The sequence below is a fragment of the Amblyomma americanum genome, chromosome 7 (genome assembly GCF_052857255.1).
Source record: "Amblyomma americanum isolate KBUSLIRL-KWMA chromosome 7, ASM5285725v1, whole genome shotgun sequence".
NCBI classification, from domain to species: Eukaryota; Metazoa; Arthropoda; class Arachnida; order Ixodida; family Ixodidae; genus Amblyomma; species Amblyomma americanum.
The window spans coordinates 58961556-58980376 of NC_135503.1; positions in this window are offsets into that span (position 1 = coordinate 58961556).

Sequence of the window (18821 nt, forward strand, 5' to 3'; positions counted from 1 at the left end):
TACAGCGATTGAAGGAAAATATACAGGAGCGGTCTTCATAGATTTCTGGAAAGCCTCAGATGTCATTAAAAATGTATTTTGTCTCTTAAACTGAAAGAAATTCGCAAAACCGGTTCTTTTTCCTGTTAAAAAATTAGTTTCTTAAATACCGCAGACTGTATGCATTTCCGGTGTTAGCTGTGATGTTGAATTTACTAACCCAGGCATGCCATATGGTTCTATTCCAAGTCCCCTGTTATTATTTGTTTATATAATACATTAAAAAATTGTCTCAGCTCCACCAGTTGCATGTTATATATTGATGACACCATAATTTATAACTCAGACACCAGCATTACTAATCACGTGTCAAAACTTTACCAGCTGGACAACCTTCTGTCCTGGTGCAATAAGCACAATTTTTCGATCAATTAAAGGAAACTAAATTTGCTATTTCTCGCTCACATCCGCTGCAGTCACATCCATTCCTCCCGTCTCGATTGGTGAGCATTTCACAGCAGCTAGCGATTCCTCCCAGTTTCTGGGCGAGCATTTGGACAGCGATCTAAAGTTTCATAAACACATAACCAATATAAACAAAAAATAAATTATGGTGTGAGAAACCTTATTAAAGTCCGTCTTTGTTGTTCTTACAGTACAATAATATCTGTATTTTTCTTTTATTACCCATGCATGATTTACTGTATAGGGTGCTAGGGAACCACATTTCCTATTCATCTCGGATAATTGTAGAAAATAAGAAATCAATCCATTAGACTTCTTACCTACAGCTCTTTTTGCAGCAATGCTGCATTTATTGTTCACAAACATAGCATCCTCTCATTATCACAGCCTGTTAGGCATTCTCTTGCTAACATTCAAGTCTCTTTTCAAATCATTCCGCAATGTAATCTCCTAAACGCCACCATAACCAGAGTTTCACTTAATAACAATTTCGTCGTATATAAAGTGCAAACTAAGTACGGGAAACAGTCAATTTATTTCTCATCAGTATATGTCTGCAACACTTTGCAAACAGAATTAAAAAACTCATGCTGTATCTGCAAAGTGCGCTTTAAAAGAATAATGCTTAGCAAAAATCCTGAGAGTGATTTTTCGCTTGTTTTCTCTTTTTTCCCTAGGAACACCTTGGGCACTCCTTTTTTTTTAAATTTATTATAGTATTTGACTTATTCTGTGAGATAGCACATGGCTTCTGCTATCCTTTTTATAGTTTTTTCTTTCCTTCTACGCCTGAGTTGTAATGTATGTATACATTGTATATCCTCAGTTTTTGTTCTGTTAATTCTTCTGTTTGGTTTTATAACTGCTGTTCTTTCAAATCTTTGAAGTATTTTCAATCATGCATACTTACATTGCGTTTCGTACCTATACATTTCACGGAAATCGTCTTTCACGAATTTTAGTGATGTATAAAATATCCATCAAAACGTGTTTTTTTTTGTGTGTGTGTATGCTTATCTGTATATGATTATTGTATGAGCTGCTGTTGCCTATGTAAACAAGGGGGGTGGGAGCCTGTCAGGTTGCTTTTCAGCAGCTTTTTCTTCGATCTCCCCATGTTTTGTACAAACTTGAAAATAAACCGTATTCGTATTCGTATTCGTAATTTCCCGTCGCGCAAGCGGCGACACGTGTCACCGGACACATTAAAATAGGAATTACCTATACGGTCACGAACTTTGGGACCTCCTTCTGTATGATATGCTGTGCACGTCAATTTCATATGTAAATTAACATTGATTGGAAGTCCGACACAACACACATTCATAATTGTAACAATCAGCGCATATGACATACTATGAAAGCACTACCAGTAGCGTACGAACTTGCGGTACTGTAAACTCCCCGCCAAAGTATAGTGCGATTAATGCACACTACGCTATAAGGCGATGCATAAAGCAATTATGGAAAGCAGTCTTCGAAACGGGGTCTCCTAACAGTGCACCAGCGCTTTTGCGTATAGTAATCGACATATTCCCAGACACTTCAAACCAGTGCGTAATACGTACCCGGCGCCTTATTTCCCTCTCCACCTCTTTCATCCTCTTCTTTCCTTCTCAAGACACAGTTGAAGTTCGGCTCAGAGTGAGATATACAAAGTCTTTTATTTATTCGCATGTTACACCCGGCTTCGCTCTGTTTGCTTTCCTCAAGAAAACGACGTGTAGCACACGACGCAATTTACGGCCGCATAAAGAAGTGTACGCAAGCGTGCCGAAGTTTTCTTTTCATCTTCGATCAGTGCACGCGAACGGTGAACACTGGGGCCTTTTCATCGGCTTCGCGTTCCACCACAACAACACATATGCAAAAGAAGAAAATTCGCGGTGTTCCTCCAATCTGATGCTCAAAAGTAAGAACATAGGTTCAAAGCGGCCGCCATAGCAACAACGAAATATTGAATTGATGAGGTAAGTGACCTATCAAAATCTTGGTGTGGGTTAGTCGGTGGATAATATTAAGTATAAGTAGTGGAGCGCAAAAAACAGGGACGGAAGAGGAAGACACAAAGAACAGGACTGGCGCTGTTTCAGCGCCAGTCCTGTTGTTTGTGTCTTCCTCTTCTGTCCCTGTCTTTTTGCGTTCCACTACTTTTACTTAAAGGGACACTGAGGAGAAATTGAAGTTGGCTTGTATCGATAGAATACTAGCTCCTGATCACAAAAACGCCGCTCTTACTGAAAACAAAGCTCTTGTAAGGTAGAAAATAGCAAGAACCAAAATACAGGTATCGCCACCACAGGCCAATCTCGCAAGTACAAGCGCGGTGACGCCATACGACAAGAGACGCCACCTAGGAGGAATTTTCCATCCTACTTCGCATCGCGAATCTCTGAGGCCTACAAAGGTAGGTTGCGCAGATCAATATTGAAGTAAGTTTCGTTTTAAAACCAATAGTGCACTTTTATCACACAAGGAAGGCAGGCAAAAGACAACCTGAATATTGGAAGCAAAGAAAACCGATGCTTGGCGGCGCCACTGGCGGCCAGGAGAGTTTCGATTTGTTATGGCGCTTCGCGTCTATGAGCTTTGCGTGCCCCGTGGTTGTGTTTTTGACGCGCTTCGATTTACAAGCGCCGAACAGCAGAGGAACTCCAAGTGTCGCTTCAAGTGCTAGTTAACCTTTGAAGAAGGCTTGTCAGATAATCGCCACGGTCGATCAAAAGCTATGATGGCACGATGGTCGGTGATCGTACAATGCAGCACTTGTGTATTCGCACGCTTGCCCGGCGAAACATTCCCGGCTGTGCCAGTCAACTTCAAACTACTTAACGGAAATCGTTTATTAGGGACGGGAGACAAGGTACAAGGCAGTTCTGAAAAATTGCTGGTGGCCTAGCTCCGTTAGGCCAGGATATACCTAGCGAAAGCGCGGAGAGTTCTGCATCAGAAGAGTGCATTCACTAGATGCGCCTTTATTAACGCCTGTAACTTGAGCGGTCGTGGCGGAGCGGTAGCGTTTCCGCCTTAAAGGCCGAAGGCCTTAGTTAGATTCCGAACCTCGGCACCGGACTTCTTTTCTTTTATTTAGTGAGTGGGCGGGGGGTTTCCGTGGCTCCCATGGATGCCGCCGCTGAATACGTTGGTTAGCGGTCAAGCGCAGGCTCTGTTAAGGCGCGTTTATGCTGCGGCGAGGCGCGCGCGCGCGCGCCCTGCATGGCGAAGTCACGTCGGTCAAAGCGAGACCCTCTATACTCCAACTGCGCTTGACAGCCGACGCGTTCGGCGGCTTCGGCGCACTCTGACCGCACTGGCGGGGAGATTGGAGCATGTATCTATTTTGCGCCAGCCGCCGCCGGCCCGGCCAGACAAAATGATTTGGCTCCGCGGTGAGGTGCGCGTTATATTCAATAGCTGCGGCAGTTCGGCGGAGCTGTTCTTTTCGAGCTCGGCTATTTTAATCCATTCACAGTACATATCTGAAGGTACCTGCAAGTTGGCGAGAGAGCCAGATCCAGTGGACCCGTTGGATCTAGCGGAAGCCGTTGAAGCGTCGTGCGCCGGCTTTGGTTTCAAGCCGCCGACTTTAAACGCGACCGCCCTCGAGCACAGATTTGTTTCTTCTGGCAAAAAATAAATAAATAACTTGGCCCATGCAACCGTGGGAGACCTCGACGCTGCCTGCTGCGCCGTGCAACCGGTCCGTTCTAGAAATCACAATCCGTTAGCCCCAAAGCCCCGGCCAGCCTCCGATGGGCGCAACGCACCCCTCGCGACTCCCCGTACTGGGGTTATGATATTTAGTTTGCAACGGCTGCTCTCTGAGGAAGGGGGAAACCACCCGCCGGCGCCTAACCTAACCGTGCTCCCTCAAAAGCATCGCATGCTCTGTGGGTATGAAGTCGCTGAAATGCAGGCCAGGGTTTTTACGAGAACTACGTCGTCGGGTTCGGGAACGGGATCTATCGCAACGCTGGCAAGACGCCGATGCAAACGTAAACGAAGCGACGGTGACGACCCCCGATAGATGCCTTCAACGTGCGGCGGTGGTAGCTTTCATTTGGGCAGCTGCTAGACCGCACCGCTATCCTCCAGAACTCACGGAGTCTCCGTTTACGCCACGTTTCACGTCACTTCGTTCTGTGTCGTCATAAGAGTTCTCCGTGTCGTCAAAAGAGTTCTCGAGTTTGAATCGGAGCGGCGGGAAAAAAATTTTCAACTTCGAATCCAAATTTCTTTGATATAAATGTATCTTTCGCTCCCGGACAAGCGTCAACAAAGCCATGAAATGCCGAACTATCAGATATTGCTAACAAAAAAATTTCGATAGGGTTCTCCTCAGTGTCCCTTTAAGGTAAGCAACTTCAGCTTAAGTGGTTTCAAGAGCTGCACCGAAAAAGGCGTGGAAACGGAACTTCTCGCCCTCAGTTACGTGCCATCTGCGCGCTGCTTTTTTAACACGTTTGTGCACCAACTACCATAACTTCAAACTGGGGACAAGAACTCAATTCCATATCGTGCAAGGCCGGGACTTTCAGGCGTTCTACCTGCGACACAGCTGTACAATCTGAAGGATGGCCACTCACTTCTACAAGCCGCCGGTCATTGCTAAAATTGATATTAGCTCCGTGCTTAGCACACTTGTAACATGCACGTGTGGATACTAGAGATGCATGGCTATCATATCCCATGTGAACAGTTTGCTCCTCTCAAGTACCAAATATCACAATAAGTTCACCAGCAGGTACTTTGAGCAGTCAAGAAATTTGAAGAGAATATTCCTTCCTTAAAGTCAGGTTGTAAGATGCTCGTATAAGGGGACATCCTTCGCCGCCCCTTGGTTCCTGACCGGCCAGTGTGCGTCTCAGAAGTTCTAGGCTGCTTTCCGGCATATTGTTTGCAGTGAAGGCAATGAACGCAAGGGGCTCACTAAGCATATGCAACGCTTTAAGGTTTTCCTCCCCCAGCAGACTTACGTCTCGTATTAAGGACAGTCCACGCTGTTTTTTGTGAATGGTTAGGCGTTGAAACATGGGAGTATATTATGCGTGTATGAGAGCCACATCTCCGCTGTTTTTCACACGTGGAAAACGTTTACTTGGATAGAACATGTAAAAAAAAATATCAATGTCACGAATGGAGATTTAAATAATAAGGCACAGAACTACTGGCTGCAGTTGTAGCGGATAGTAACTCTTACCATCATATAACATATTCTTGGCACTCACTGTGCGGATTGATCATGAAAGGCTCGAGGGAGCAGGTTCTGCTGGCGGCCGAGAAAGAACTACACTTGAGACATCGGTCGTCCTGAATTCCAGTCAAAGAAAAATTATTGGTGGCTCTGGGGCCCTGCTCGTTTCCTGAGACCAGACGCGCAGCTATATTTATTGAGTGTGGAGCCTTTCGGCCAAGAATTCGATCTCGACATTATAAAATAGAGTTTTAGTATAAAAGTTTTGCAAGATATATTCGATTGTCGGCTGTTCCAAAAAAAATTAATGTGTTTCTGAAGCGTCCCTTATGGTTTGTGAAGTCATCACAACAGTGCCGCTAGGAGGCGCCGCACCACATTTCGTTATCTGGAAGGATATATCCATTCAAATCCTATGTAAACGTGAAATCAGTGCAGCATATATGGACCAGTTCAAATAACGTACATAAGACCGCACTTAAACTAAGCTTCATGCGGAACGAGTACCGTGCTTTTCGGCTTTTTATACAGCTCATCAACGCCATTTCCTGTATTGCAGTAGAAGAATGGCAAAGCAGAAATGCAGTACTGATACAGAAGCGATTACTACTAATCAAGGAGCAGTAATTAGAAGGATACCTTTGTGATTGCGCAAGAAAGAATAAATCATTGCAGTAATTAATGTGTTGAGCGAGCGCCAGCAGCTTTTATGGAGCAGTTAAGTTATCGGCAGTACAAAAAAAGCTGCTTGTTCTTGCGTCTCTGCATAATTTTAAAAATCTCAAGAAACGTTTTATCGAGAGACAGACAAGTCTGGCCAGACTAAACTGCGCTCAGAGCACAGAAGGTTTTTACTGACGTTATCTTCGCCACATGACCTGGCATCTCGGCGTCTAACATCAGTAAATGGTTTTACTGCCCAGTACTTGCGGGGTCACCGTTGGACGGGTCCGGCAAATCAGTTTGCAACGAACATCAATATCATAGCTTGGAGCTAAATGCGGTTCAAGGTTCTGACTCTGTTCAGCGCGATTGACATCTAGAGTTTGATCTGCAACGCCTCATAATGGTTGCAAAATTGCAAATTTTTCCACAGACAGAAAACAAGTTCTGCGCAAAGTGCTTTGGTGAAGCAGGGAAGCCGTTACTCTCAATGAGGCCAGTTGCTTACTCGTCAAGGTTATTGTCGTCTATTTGACCGTGAAGCCATATATAGCGCCTTTGAGTGCGCTCTGGGATTCTGCAAGCAGCAACTTTAGCTCCGCTGGGTGCGTGCTAGTGCTGCCGAAGCACCGGTTTTAGGATCTTTAGTACGATACGTTGACTCTCGAGTCAATCAGTTGTGCATGGATTTCTTCGGATATCTACTTCGCGGGCAGATTTGTACCGCATATATACCTGGCATGGACATACACAAGAAGCGGACGTTCTGCTAAGTTACGGCTCATCAGTGCGCTGGTTCACGCGGGATATACAGTATGTACTGGCATACTAAACGCACTTTTACGTTTTGAGGCACGTTCATTGCGATCGTTAAAATAATCACCAAAAAGTTAAGGCGGCAAAAACAAAACTAAAATACGATGGTAGATCAAATACTTAATTCGGTCTGGCTTGCCTTCTATATCAAACAAAATACACTCTTGAGCATGGTTTCCATCAGCTTTTAAATTGAACCCCGAGAATAACATCCGTAGTTGCAGATTATTTTGTCCAAAGAGATGCATAACTTCAGTTTACTCTAGTACAATTAGACCTTTGAGCGCGGCTAACTGTAACACGCAACTTCAACACTTCACATGACAGATCGAACAAAGAAACTCTTTTTGATGAGGCGTGATTTTTGTTATTTCTCAGATTTCTCGCAGAAGGCTGTAATCGATTGCACGATGCGTAGCGTAAATTATAGTAGGCTTTACATCCGACAGGTGGCGCCACTATATAGCGTTGGGCAGTTACTTCGGAGTTTAAAATAGGGCGCCTGCTAACATTCGCCATCGCGATACGGATGCGTGTTTTGCGCAAAAGAAAAAAAAACGCCCTTTTTCACGGCAAAAGTAAGGGGTGCGTTCATTATGCGAGCGCATTCTCTGCGCTGGTTTATACGGTAGGTGTTTGCGCTTCCGAATCCCGCCCTGCCTTTTTAACTGTGTTTACGACGGACTGCGAGCAGGCGACCACAGACTTTATTCCAGGACTGCCGGTGAAAAAGGGTCGTTAATGCGTGCAACCTAGCAAGAAATTGCTTCCAGAATCCCAGCGCCAGCGGCCGTCCGCTTCCCTGCTAGCTGGCTTCCTTCTTTAGCGTGGCATTAAAAGCATCGTCATGGATTCAACGGTTTCCTTGTTCTCTGACCGCCGTGGCATAGAGGAGACAGTACAACCATGAGGAAACGACAAGCACGCCACTTCCTCTTTTCTACTTTGACAGTTTTTTGGGCGGTGCACTTAGCCAGATTTCAGCCGACGCCGTCAGCATTATTCGCCGTTCCGTGCCGTGTAGTGGTAGGCAGTCTCGAAAATTAAGCGCTCGGAAGGGGACATGCGGGCTAGAGTTGATATGGCAGTTAGTGACCGTGTTCTGGCGCATACAGATGTGATCCCTACATTAGCTGGAGATCGCACGGGGACAACTTTTCCCTAATCTCTAACAAGCCTGAGGTAAAAAGCTATGATTAGATGAAAGCTCTGCCTGCAGAGCGAGCGATACTGGGCGGGTCGCTGCAGTCAAGGTTTCAACGAACGCCTCGAGCGATTTCCTTCACTGCGTGCATCATTCGCCTCGGCCGATTAACCTCATTGGGCAGCCTTTGGCTGCGCAATAAACGACTTCCTTGAACAACTTCCTTACACAGGCATTGCACTAGGAGTAAATCAATGTGCTGAGAACAATCCTGCGTTTTCCACGTGGATCTTATTGAGGTTTCTTTCTTTTTTGCCATCCAGGGCTGGTACAGTCTTCAAGAAATTGTAAACACCGGCTTTCTGGAACCATTTCTTTATTATCACGCCTTTAGCAGCTCATACTTTTGACTGACTGTTCACGGCTAGGGCAAGAATTACTGCGCTGATCTGTTTAATTGAATAATAAGTGTAAATAAGTTTCCGCCGGTTGTCTCGTGGAAGAATTTCATAACCACCTTAATTTTTAGCAGGTGGCGAGCTTTCCTGACATTAACAGGACGTCGCTAAGTGTTCACTCTGAGAGTAACAGCTAGCCAGGAGCATATTGAATTCCTCCATCTACTTTCATGTCACCAGCTTGCCCAAATTGTTCATGAATCCACACACAGTAAACAGATCGTAGACCTCACCCTAACAAACCACCCTGACCTCTCAGACATTCCCGTTTTAGTGGAATAAGCGGCCGTAAAGTTGCACGCTGCTTTATTTTACTTCCGCGTATCGATAAATTGTGTTGTGTTGGGTCTTACGGTAAATAGGCGGCTAAGACCTTCATGCGCCAAACGCAAGGTATAAAAAATTGGCTTCTGCAGCATTTTATATATATATAAAAGAATGTAAAACAACGGTGGTGTAAAGGACCTAGGATGCTATTTCATACCACCTAGTGAAGGTAAAGGGCGGAGAAATTTTTGAAGTGGCTAATCGTACAAGCTTTAAAGAAGATCAGGTAACCACAGCGGTCGTCTTTGGCGGGCAAGGATGTCGAGGCTTCCAACCAATGAAAGAGACTAGTCAGCCTTCTACTCAGGAATGAGAAAGCGACTGAGGCCTATCGAAGAAAAGTGAGACATTCACTGTTTATTAAGACAACCAGCCTCTCGTAGAAAGTTAAAAACAAAAAAAAAACGTTAACAATTGCATTATCACCAAACTGTAGAGCTGGGGGAAATGGAATGCATTCATTATAAAATTGACTAAATACTTCTTTCTTTGTTTTTATAGTTTTGAGCATGCAAATAAGATATGGTTTAGTATGAGCTAGTATCTGCACCTTTCACCAACAGGTTTGTCTTCTTTTGTCAGTAAGTAGTTATGAGTCAGGTGTGTGTGTCCCATGCGAAAGCGACATAGCATTAGTTCTATAAAACGTTCCTAGTGTCTGCATGATTTCTATTCCCCCAAGGTGGGCTTTACGAAGCGTAGTTTGTTGCTCAGTTCATTATCCCACTCTTTCTGCCATTCGTTCTTGAGCTTGTTATGTATCAACTTCATAAGTCTTTATAAGGTATTTTCACATTTGAGATTTTAGCACTCCGAGCTCGTACAGCTGCTGAGCCGGCTGTCGTGTTATCTTCTATGCCAACGATGCCCTGGACCTAGCAGAACCATATGTCCTTGTTTTCTGACTTTCATTATGCTGTGCATGACGCTGCCTACTAAGGGTGCAACTGCCTTTATTGACTGTAGCGCTGTGAGTAGGCTCAGGGAATCGGTGAGATTATACTGTTTTCGATGTTCTCATGTACTATTCTGTCCAGAGTCATACATACTGCATAAAATTTGGCAGTAAAGATTGATACTTAACTTGGCAATCAATATTTTTTCCCTTTCCCCTGCACTACTGAACTTGTAACGGGTGCTGTCGTTTTCGAGCCATCTGTGTAAAATTCCATGTAGCTTCCATATCTCTCTTTTAAAGCCAAGTACTCTTGCAATAACTGTTCACGGGGTGTTTGGCTTTTATGAAACTGTGTTAGCGTGAGGTCACACGCAGCCGGAAGGCAGAAACATGACGGGAACGGATCGTGTCTCGGGGCAATTTCAGGTAGAGCACCTAGTATTCTCTGTTCATGACATGCATCTTGTAAGAAGGCGTAATAAGAAAGGTCTGATTGATTGTGGTTTATTATTGAACAGTCTTCTAGATGTGCACTTGGTAACTACGGGATAACAAAGGTGTTTTGTTAAGGATCTTATTTTCAGTACATATACACAGGTAAGCATTGCTCTTTTGTTTGCAAGAGATGATTCATCTGTTTCTACATAAAGACTGTTTATGGGGGATGTTCTGTATGCACCACTTGATAGACGCAGACCGAGGTTTTGTACAGGATCCAGTTTTTAGAGGTATGATGTTCTTGCAGACCCATACACAGTGCATCCATAGTGCAATATGGACCGTACTACGGTGCGGTAGATCTGTACAATGCATAGCCTATGGACCCCCAGTGCTTCCGTGAGAGTACATTCAGTACATTTAGGGATCGGGAAGCTTTCTTTTCGAGGGTGTTTATGTGGGGTAAGAATGTCAGCTTTCTATCAAAAGTTATGCCTAGAAATTTATGTTCTTGTTTTACCAGTAGAACATTTCGATTTAAGTGCAGGGTGGGATCAATCTGCAAGCCTCTTTTCAGTGAGAAAAGGATAGCAACTATTTTTCGTGAAGAGAACTTAAATCCATTTTTGTCTGCCCAAGTCGCTAGTTTGTTCAGTGTAAGCTGTATCTCTTTCTCGCATGTTGATAAGCTGCCAGATGTGCATGAAATTTGAAGGTCATCAACATATACGGAATACAAGATGAACATTGGAATTATTTTCGATATGGATCTCATTTTCACAATAAAGAGCGTGGTACTTACAATACACCCCTGCGGTACCCAATATTCTTGGATGAATTTTTTCGAAAACGTGCAACCTTGGCGTACACGAAATGAACGGTCTGAAAGAAAGTCTCTTAACCAGTTGAGCATCCTGCCACGGATGCCTACATCCGCTAGGTCATGGAGAATCCCGAACTTCCAGGTGGTATCATAAGCCTTTTCCAAGTAAAAAAACTACTACCGGACAGTGCTGTTTGCGTGCAACGCTTCAATAATAATAATTGGTTTTGGGGGAAAGGAAATGGCGCAGTATCTGTCTCATATATCGTTAGACACCTGAACCGCGCCGTAAGGGAAGAGATAAAGGAGGGAGTGAAAGCAGAAAGGAAGGAAGAGGTGCCGTAGTGGAGGGCTCCGGAATAATTACGACCACCTGGGGATCTTTAACGTGCACTGACATCGCACAGCACACGGGCGCCTTAGCGTTTTTCCTCCATAAAAACGCAGCCGCCGCGGTCGGGTTCGAACCCGGGAACTCCGGATCAGTAGTCGAGCGCCCTAACCACTGAGCCACCGCGGCGGGGTACAACGCTTCACGAACTGTGTTTTCAAGACGGACAAGGTGGTCATTTGTACAGCGTGCTTTTTTAAATCCCCGTTGGTGGATGTCAATAAGTTTGCACGATTCAAGGATGAACATTAAGCTAATATTTAGCACACTTTCAAAACGTTTAGCAAGACAACTCGTAAGTACTATTGGCCTGTAACTACCAGCCGAGGTTGGCAGTTTTCCAGATTTCAGGAATGACACAATTACGGGCTTTTTCTATGCCTCTGGCATGTTTCCAGACTGCCATATTTTATTGAGGAATTTGAGAACTTCTACAGCTTCTTCGGTGAGGTGAGCAAGCATTTCATAATGGTTTTCATCTGGGCTTGGTGCTGTCTGTTTGCCGGCCGACAGTACTCTACGGATTTCCTGTAGTATAATTAACTTCTTGTAATGTTCATTTGCAATGCCACTTGTCGGCAGTCGTTGTTTTTCAGTTGTGTTCTTGTACTTTAAAAATGATTGTGTGTAGTGTGAGGAACTTGAAACTGTGGCGAAGTGCTCCCCTTGTTTGTAGGCCGGTTCGCGAATGCTTGTTTGTCTATCCGGAGGTGTTAGGAAAAGAACTGTGAAAGGAGAAAAGCTGCCATTAAAATTGCGGACTTGTTGCCACATTTGTTTTGGTTTAACTGAACTATTTATAGACGACACATGGTTTTTCCATTAAGTTTTTTCAGCATTGCGACGGATATGTCGTGCTTTTGCGCGCGCCTTTTTAAAGGCCATAAGGTTCTCGGCCGTTGGATACGTGCGAAAAATTTCCCAGGCTTTATTCGGTTTCTTTTTTGCTTCTTTGGAGTCTTCGTTATACCAAACCCTGTGGTTTTTGCGTACTACTCCTGATGACTGCGGAATAGCTAGACGTGCAGCCGCAATGATACATGTTGTAACAATTTCATCTAGTTCGTCAACGCTAAGATCATTCCAAAATATTTTCTTGGTTTGGTGCTCGGCGTATTTAGGGTCAAATGCTTGGGAAATGGGTCTTCGACCCCACCTTGAGAATCTGTAAATACCTTGTGCCATGGCGCTTTTTGGCCATAGATGCCCTTGCGCCATAAAAATCCATCATCATCATCATCAAAATATTTGCTCCAGACATGCCCCTTCTCTAAATCGTGGCCAGTCTGCTAAGTGCAGCTTCCAACGGCGTGCTTTAGCGGAATGATTGATGACGGTGATGAAAAGTTAATTACCACTGGAAGGCGATCACTTCTTTGTGGGTTGTTAAGAACAACCCACTGAAAATCGTTGAAAACGGATGGAGAGCTAAAAGACAAGTCTATGCAATTCAAATCTTACCTGAGGATGAAGAGCAATATGTGGGTTTGCCTGTATTGAGCAGGCAGACGTAGTTGCACAGAATAAAAATCTTCTAAAACCCGACCTCTAGTGTCCGTCTGTTCACTCCCCCAAAACTAGGAGTGGACATTAAAATACCCGACTACCAGGTATGGTTCTGGTAGCTGCCTAAAATCTTCCTCTAGATCTTGTAGTGTTGCAGTGAGATGTGGTGGAAGATATATAGAGCATATGGTAACTGTTTTAAAAATAAGGACGGTGACTGCAAGTGCTTTGTACTTTGTTTGCAGCTTAATTTCGCGGGCTGCAACACCGTTCTGAACCAACATGACCGTGAGAGCCTACATGGCTGCTCACGGTCACGGTGAAAGACTTTATTTTTTGAAAAGATTTTTATGAAAATGTCCCAAGTTGGTCTCCTGCAGACACAGTGCTACAGGAGATAGAGAATTTCAGATATTTGTTGCATCACTAGTTTTTTGGAATTCCATGGCAGTTCCAGTGTGTAAGGAACGCCATGAGAATCCCGGGGGGGGGGGGGGGGGGGGGGGGGGGTGTACTGAGACCTTAGGTCCCTCCTTGTTGAGGGCCTGTTAATAAGGTTTTTTTTTCTTTTTTGCGATCAAGAGTTGGGCGGCGGAGGCGAGCTCTGACTTGTGTCCATCGCCTCACTGGAGGCGTTAGAGTTCTGCGGGGAACCTGCGGCCAGGAAGGTTGTGGGCTTCTCCCGAACGCGGAAGCCTTGCGGACTTCCGACTTGGTGGCCGGCGGGCCCTTTTTCGGGGGTGGCATAGCAGCTCTCGCTGCATCTGCCAAAGGCGCGCATTTCCTGCCTCAGCCTCACTTAGTGTGAGCTAGGCTGGTGCCTGATACCGGTGTGGTGCACCGCGCCCGCGCACCACATCGGCGAAGTTTGTGTGGGGTGTGAAGGAGAAAGTGCCTTGAGACATTGCGTAACGCCTTCTTGCTTCTTTAAATGTGATATTCCCTTTGTATTTATTTTAATTATTTCTTTTTGTATCTTTTAGGCAGGACAAGACATTAAATAAGCGGCGTCACCGCGTTCGCAGTTTGCACAGAGTGGCGCGGAATCGCTTTAGTCTGATTGGTGGTCATTTGAGGCACATTTAGCACAGGTGTTACAGCCGTGGCCGAACTTCTGGTACTTGAAACAGCATCTGGGGTTGGGTATATACAGGCGAAAGGAGAATTTTGCGTAGCCTACCTCGATTGACTCGTGCAGGGTGCAGGAGGCAAAGGTCAAAACCAGGTATTTTGTCGGAATCTCTGTTTTCTTTGCGGATTGTAGTTCTATGGACATTAGTTACATTTTGAAGAGACAGTCCTTCAAGCATCTCTTCCTCTATTAGGTGCATAAAGTCATTTTCTGAGTAAGTGCACGTACTGTGTTCAATGATCTGTATGGTGTGACGGAACAAGAAATATCGCCTAAGATTTCAATGTCTGCAAGCTTTGGTATTTTAGCTATGTCGAGCAGTTCGAGCAGGAGGTCACAAGCCAATTTTGTGACTTCGTACTGAGGGCGCAAGGAATCTGTAAGAACTCTTGAACCAAGGAACGGGGATTTGGCTGGATTTTCTGTTTCTTTACTGTAGACGACGTGGTGCTTTGGAAAGTTGTCTCCTTTTTGTTAAAAAAATGAGATGTGACATCGGTCAACCCTCTTTTCAGAGGACGGTCATTTGAAAGCAGGGACGAAGCCATAAAAAAATATGTTCTTCGGCCATGGTGCCAATCACCCACCATGGAGCCCAACAAGAGGACGGGACAGGGACTTGAAAACAAGCCCTGCCCACGCCAGCTGTACACCACTGCTATAACCAAATATGACGCAACTCAGGGTGGTTGGCCGCACAAGCTTAACCAACGCCGCCTATGAAAAGTGACAAAACCGAGAAGGAAGGAGGAGACAGGAAAGTTCTAAGAAACATTACAGGAAAGTGAAAGACGGAGGGGAGGACAGGAAAAGGCGATAATCAATTTCCCCCGGTCGGGTGAGGACGGAGCTGCCGTCTGCAGGAAGCTGGGGCCAAAGTGGTGCGTTGCCTCCGCCGAGGGGCCTTTAAGGTCCAAACACTCGGCATCGGCTCAACCACCAGGATACGCTTTTTCCCGGACACGGCGATGCCACGCACGGCTAAGCGCGAGTGCTCCATTCCGTGGTGATGCACTGCTCGCCATCATCCCCTTGCGGAGATGTCCCTACGGATGCTCAGGAACCCGTGGTGTCGCAACTCACCAACATCTGATGAAGCAGATGCCCCTGCGGGGAGTGTCAATAAATAAGTCAATTCAAATCTTGTCGATAACTAGGTACGATGCAGTGGTTGAAGAATGAACATGTTTTGGAAACTTTGATAAATTATTGTCAAACCAATTTCCACGAACGCACGACTAAAGAAAATTGGCAATTGCTCAGTAACAAAGTCAAGCAAACTGAAGATTGCTGCGGTCAAGATAAGTGATAAGCACACGTACTAATGGCCCCTGGTTTACCGGAGATGTCAATAGTGCAATACATAAGAAAAAAAAGCATTTAAGAAAGCGGCGTCCGGAGAACACGCCAGGGACTAGAAAAACTAGAAATATATTTAGAAAAGATCTGAAGAAAAAATTTATGAAGCCAGAGGCAAATATTTTTATTTCACACCTCTTAACTTGAGTAAAACGGAAACTAAGAAGCTTTAGAACACGGTTAATTCTAAAAACGTCTGTGCAATAAATAAGAAAAGAAGCATTTAGGACAGCGGCTTCAGGAAACGACGCCAGGGACTAGGAAAACTACAAATAAATTTAGAAAATGGCAGAACCCTACCTCTAGTGCAGTGGGCCGAGCCATTCAACAGCCGCTTCAAAGAGGTTTTAATGAAAGAATTGCCCATTTATAATCTACTGCTCCTTCATAAGACCGTTATCAAGTTACTTTTTCTCCCATCTGCCCAAGACCTGACTAGCGCATTTTAACGGCTACGCCACAGCACAAACCCAGGACCCGATCCGAACTCTGAATAATAACCCGGACTCTTAAAGATAACCTGGCAGCATACAGCTTTCGTTCTTTCTCTTATTTTGAAACAATCATTCGATACGACGTGTGTGCCAGAAGACTGGAGATTGCTTACGCAATCCCGACATTTAAATCTCAAGACAGGTCCGTTTCTGATAACTACAGGTTTAATTCACTGGCTTTAAAATCTTTTAAGGTACTCGAACACGTTATCTACACTGACATTATGGCTTATCGTGAGCAGAACAACTTGTTGCACAACAACAAGCATGGCTTCCGTAAACATTTATAATGTCCGGAACCGTTATTAGAGCTAATTACACACGTTTATTATGCATTTTGCTCGACCTAGTAGATTGACTTCATTTTTATTGATTTCTCGGAAGGTGTTGATCACGTGCTTCATAACCGTCTAATGATAAACATACGTAACCTGCCACTGGATCAATATACTATTCTGTGGTGTGACGCGGTTCTAAGAAACCGTTTTTAATCAGTTAAGGCACAGAATTGCTCTTCAAGCCGTACATGCGTTGCTTCTGGTGTCACTCAGGATTTGGTGCTGGTTACTGTGTTTTTGTTAAATTATGATAAAAACGTTAGGTTTCATATAATTTCAACAGTAAGGTCATTTGCAGTTGATTCTGTAATTTACAGAGAAATGTCTAACCTTCGTAATTTGCAAAAAAGCAACTAAGCCTACTGATACCATTGCTCTACAGGCTGACTTCTTTAAGCTAACTCATTGGCGCGTTAAGTGGAAAATGCTAATGAAAGCGCATAAAACTAAACATATCAAATTCACCTCTGCTACTAGCACGAGTCAAAACGTTTAACAATAAAATATAATTTATTTGAAACTGCCGCGTCGGCGAAATATCTTGCTGTGAATTTTAATTCTTATTTATGCTTAAACACTCATATTGAATTCACCCCTTTCAAAGCGTTAAAAAAGCCTGGTTTTTTAAACGCTGACTTCATATAGCCAACCAGAAAACAGGAGGACAACTTGCATTCAATACGCTAATTAGACTAGCCCTAGAATGCGCCTAAGTCATTTGGAATACTCAACCCGCTTGTCATAATAACGTTTTGCAGTCCGTTGAAAACAAAGCTACACGATTTGCGCTTTCACAATACTCTGGGCATAATAATGTAATGGCAATGAAAACATAACTCAATCTCTCCCTTTATCTCTCCCTGCTAGTCCTGAGCAGAAAATGCAGCAGTTTATCTTTTTCCGATTACCTCTAGCGCACAAAACACCATTCGTATGTTCACATACCTTTCCGGCGACGCACATTACCTCTCGTGTAGATCATGTCAAGAAGAATAAACCTATTTTCTCTCTAACAGAAAGATAGCAGTACTCACACTTATTTCTGGCTATTGAAAAGTGGAAGTCGCTTCCTTCTATTATTGCCAGCATTGCTGAACCATCAAGCTTTCAAGCAGCGATTTTGTCGTATTTACAATCTTGCAACCTATAGTGGTGTGCGTTTTGTCTTTTCTATTTAATTATTTTTTGTGTATACTGGTCGTTTCGTGCTCTGAAATGTTAAACGGATGCTATGTTTTGTAACTTCCGACTGTGGAATTTTTTGTTCTTTCCGAACATCTGTGTTTGCTCATTTTGCTAAATGTGTATTTTTCTATAATTCCTCAGAGCCAGTTTCTACCGATTTCCCTTTTTTCAATTTATACTTGGCTTCTTAGCTTGCTTATTTTGTTTGAAATAAAATAAATAAATAAATATATAGCTCTACGCTGTCTTCACCTATCGTATACAACCCCATAATAAAATTCTCATGTGCGGCCAATAAGCCCGCCTGACCAGGTTGTCAATGGGATTTAAGCCAGATGTTACACTTCTGACTGCAGAGCGAGTAGTACATTTTCATAGAAAGCGGAGTTTGTCTTTTCCAGCAGCAGTGCCAAATTCAGCGAGCCGAGTGGAGCAACTACGTAGTCTACAGGAAGACGAGGACCATTGCCGAGCTATTTCTCTATATAAGAGTGCTGCGTTGTGGAATCGAGAGTGGAATGAAACAAAACACGCGAGAAAGGTCACTGGCTCGCCAACACCCATTCGCTGGCCAACGTTACCGAGGCCAAGACATAGACCATGCAGATTTATTCATAGTCACCATCATCATCATCATCATGAGCCCAATAACATCCACTGATGGTGAAATGCCTCTCTTGATAATTTCGAATTAACCTTTTACTTCACCAGCTGCAGCCACCCTAAGATCAAGTCTGTCAAAATGTTTGCTTCGAAGCCTTGTAGCGGTGCTCTTAAGCCCATTTGACATTCCTAAGCTTGGGAGGGTTGAGGACTTTCTTTCGTCCCGCCTTCGTGAACTTAGGGTCCCTGAGTATAAAATAGGAGCCGTGCTGCATGGCTCAGAAGCAGACCCCTTGGCCTGTATACTTTTGACAAAGACTACAATTATGTGGGAGGTAGCGGCCCAATACAACACGCAGGAGGCCAAATCGGAATCTGCTGCGAGAAAGTGTATTCTTTGGACCGCAGTGACCCTGTTATGAATGCTTGACTAGCACACCTTCACTGCTGCTAGGCTCTGTTTGCCGGTATCTGACCTGGTTAGCGGGTGCATGAATAGGCTTCGCAATCTCTGTAGATTGCTCACCGCTGCACTATTGTAGATATCGGCGGTCTAAGTTTTCCGTACGCATCGACTTCCGCGACGCGTAAGGAAGAATACAGAAATA